Source organism: Schistosoma mansoni, chromosome 2, assembly GCF_000237925.1.
Source record: "Schistosoma mansoni strain Puerto Rico chromosome 2, complete genome".
NCBI classification, from domain to species: Eukaryota; Metazoa; Platyhelminthes; class Trematoda; order Strigeidida; family Schistosomatidae; genus Schistosoma; species Schistosoma mansoni.
Genome location: NC_031496.1, coordinates 23,434,237 through 23,438,196, shown reverse-complemented (window position 1 = coordinate 23,438,196; position 3,960 = coordinate 23,434,237). Strand labels below are relative to the sequence as shown.

The 3,960-nt window shown below is 32.6% G+C and overlaps 1 non-coding gene across 1 annotated transcript; it reads left to right on the top strand.

Annotated features, from left to right (window-relative positions):
• Positions 1 to 3,246: 3,246 nt before the first annotated feature.
• Smp_tRNA_00675_Pseudo_TTG.1.1 lies at positions 3,247 to 3,313 on the top strand. Its single transcript has one exon. It is a non-coding gene (tRNA).
• Positions 3,314 to 3,960: the final 647 nt, after the last annotated feature.

The window sequence follows — 3,960 nt, the reverse complement described above, 5'->3', positions numbered from 1 at the left end:
TCCTCATCATCATCATCATCTTCATCGTCATCATCATCATCATCATCATCATCATCATCATCATCATCATCATTTAAACCTGTTTCAAGATGATAATTGTTTTCTAGTTTATGGCAGCTGATGATAATTTTATGAGTCAAAAGTGTTTTGTTCATTTATTTTTCACTAGTTTATTTAGAAAGGATGTTATTGTCTTTTCTTGAAGATCGCGTGATCATCAATTATGCACTGTTAACATTGTTAATGATGACTTATTACAAATAAATAAAAAAACAAAAGAAGAGAAATCGATCAGCCTATTTCATTTAACTATATAGTTGATCTCTTTTATGATAGACACAGATAAAGTGTTTAATGTTCAAAATACTAAATAAACAATGTAATGTTCGTTTTAATAAGTCTGACTTCCTTAGATGTCCAAGACTATTAAGACATAAATATTTAATCAGACATTTATGTGTATCATTGAGCAAACACCTAGTCTTGTTTGTTGTCAGTAGAATTCGAGGGAAATTAATTGTAGTATGATGAGTTCCTACATCATCAATATCATTAAGACACTTAAGATTTACATCTTTCGAGTTTTTAGTTTATTTTGAAATTCCTATTTTTTTGCCTGTATATTTATTCCACAGTAATCAAATGTAAATCACTCATGTCTACGGTACTTCAAATGATGTAAACTATTTAGATTTCTGATATTTATTTAAAGTCTAGATTGTATACAAGAAACTATTAGCACTCAAATTTATCTGAAAATACATGAATGTTAACTGAATCTGAAATAAAGTTTCCTGATCTTCATAAGAGTTTCTCTTAAAGTAAATTTTCATGATCAACTACTGAATTGATATTAGTTAGTAGACCGTTGGATGGGTTACCATACATTTGATTGATCAAATTATATCCAATCAAACTATATCTATTCGAGTTCATGACTTTGATAGTGATCTTAATTTTGTGACTTTTGTCTTCCTCTTTTTTCGTTTCTTTTCAGGATTCCAAGTAAGCACTTGCCTTATAATGCAGTTTGATGATTTCCATAATGTGTATTCTATATACTTTCAGCATTTTTTTCCCGATTTCCTCATCAAATTGAATTTGGTTTATTCTCTCCCAAAGTAGGCTGTTGCTAATTGCATCCGACCAACAGACATTGAGTATCTTGGTAACACAATTGTTGATAAATACTTGTACTCTCTTGATGATGGTTGTGGTAGTTTTTCAAGTCTCAGTTCCATACAGTAGAACTGTCTGAACGTTAGTAATGAAGATTCTGATTCCTTCCAACAGACTTCTGTTAAATATATTAGTAGAATGCATTTGTTGTATCTACAGATACTGATAGTTTAATGGTTCATTCAACTGAACATCTTTCGGTATTGTGGGCTGATATAACCTAGGTTTCTTCATCTACATTTATAAGAGATAACCATGTCAACAAAATAATTAATAATCTTTTGAAAAATTCTAAATGAATTATGATCTGATTTGTCAAATATTGAGTTACAGCCATAAAACTATCAATCTGATAACTGATCACTGATGATTGGGGTTTGAGGTAATTTCAATCAAGTAACATTAGTGATATAAATAAAATCAGAAGGGGTATTTGTGGATATGATAATAATTTTCATAGTTGAGATCATGAGTCAATTGAAGCTAGACCACCATGGAAAACCTAGAAGCATTGAATGGCCGTCTTGTCATATTGTGGGAATCCTCAGAAATTCGCATCCTCAATTTCGTGGATAAGTTGAAGTTAGATATTAACACCGTTGGATGCCGGTTCAGTGGTCTAGAGGTTAGGCGTTCGATAGGTTCTGGGTTCGAATATAACGAGGGGGGATCATGGATACGTACTGCTGAGGAGTCACATACTAGGACGAAACGGCCAACCTGTGCTTCAGTTGACTGATGATCTCAACTATGAAAATTGATATAAATAAAATTCAAGTTTGAATATTAGTAGCGTCAGATGTAAACTATGAGTATTTTCAATAATCCGTGACCGATGTTTATGAAAGAACTAGTATTTCTTAAAGTCATGCTAGATGGAGCCAATTCGGAAAAAATTATTAAAACTGGTATATGATTAATTAAACACTAATTGTTTTATAATATTTATTTTTCCATCACAATTATGCATTTGTTAATTATTAAGTCATAAACAAGTAATACCCAGAACACTCGTGGATTGGTTCAAGTCGCCACACTGTATCGGCATAATGGAATGAAATTATCAAGACAAATGATAGTGTAGTAAAATTAGTAACTGTATCAATGATCGTAAAGAAGATTAGCCATGAATAGTATGACAAGTGAATCGCGGTTGTATTCTGTTTGCTCAATATCAGTTTATAAATAACATTTTTAGTTTTCTTATGTTTAATTGACCAGTCAGAAAGTGATTCTATATTCTGAAATCTATTGAAATGGGTTAGAAAAATGTGTCTTGTAAACATAATATCAACTTTTCGTCTATTACATCCACTCCCAGTAATACTGTTGTGCGGTCTACTTATATCCATATAAGTAGTATATGACGATAGTCAGACATAGAATGTATTTCGGCAGAAGACCGATAAGGAAAGAACTGAAATGAGGCGCAATTGGTAGGAAAATGCATGAACAATGGAATTAGAGAAGTTGAACTGATATTTACAGAAGTAACAGTGAAGATTGAGACAATTGATTGTTATTGTGCAAATTAAGTATTGACTGTATGGTTATCAGAATTTAGTGAGATAGTCTCTAATTTGTGTCTACATACATTGGAGTATCCCCACCCATGTTCTGTTCACTACAATACTACTATTCACTTAAAGGTTATGATTAAAAGAATGAAATCGGAATATTATGTTCGACTAATAAGTTCTTATTTTTCATTTATCTATCACAGGAGATAATTATATTTCAAAATATGAATGACAGTTAATTGGGTGTTGTTTTTTTCTATATCAGTCAATCATGTTTTACCTTAAAAGATGATGTTGACTTATTTAAACCCTAATTATTTTGTTAGACTGATCAATTTAATTAGTAACTGGTGATAAACTGTTCTAACATTGAGAAGGAAATGAAAAACTCAAGCTTTAGAGACATTACTTATTCATCTTTATCAATATGACATTATTAGAGACTGACCAGTTGCAGTCCTAAAAACATCAATGGGAAGATCCAAACAAACCATACTAAGTAAATTTCAACTTCACTCCATTGTACAAGCAAGTGGCTATCAGGACTCAGTGGCCGAGTGGATAACGCAATGGCGTTTGAAGCGAAAGGTACTGGGTTCGAGTCACAGAGTGAACATCAACTCTGAGATGCAGGTACATCCATCTGACGAGTCCCAAATAGAACGAAACGCGCGTCGAACTTGATTCCACTGCTATCCACTATCCATCTTTGCTTACTATGCTTGTGAATTAAGGATATATCGAGGCAATACGCACAGTATGCACATATGCCAATAAGAGACTGACCAGTTTCAGTCCTAAACATTAATGGGAAGATACAAACAAATAATACTAAGTAAATGACATTATTTGTTTAAAATACACCGAAAACAATTATATGCATTATCAGTTCTTAGAGTCTGTAGTATTCTCATAATTTATATCACAAACTGATTTTAGCTAGGCCACCAGCGAAAACTAATGGTGTAAATGTCCAACATCAATCAATTTACGATATTGTGACCGTCTATTGAGGAGTTCCACACTAAGACGAAACGGGTGTCTGGTGCTTCCTGGTTTTAAATGATGCTCTAACTAAGATCAGTTGAAAAGCTCGAAATAAGTAAATAACATTTATTACTTATTTACTGACTCGTTTGTTAAATGAATAACACGGTGGCATTTGAAACAGACGGTACTAGAGTCGAACCCTCTGAGTGAACATCAACTGTGGGATCTAGGTACATACAACTGACCATTCCTAAATAGGACTCAACGTGCG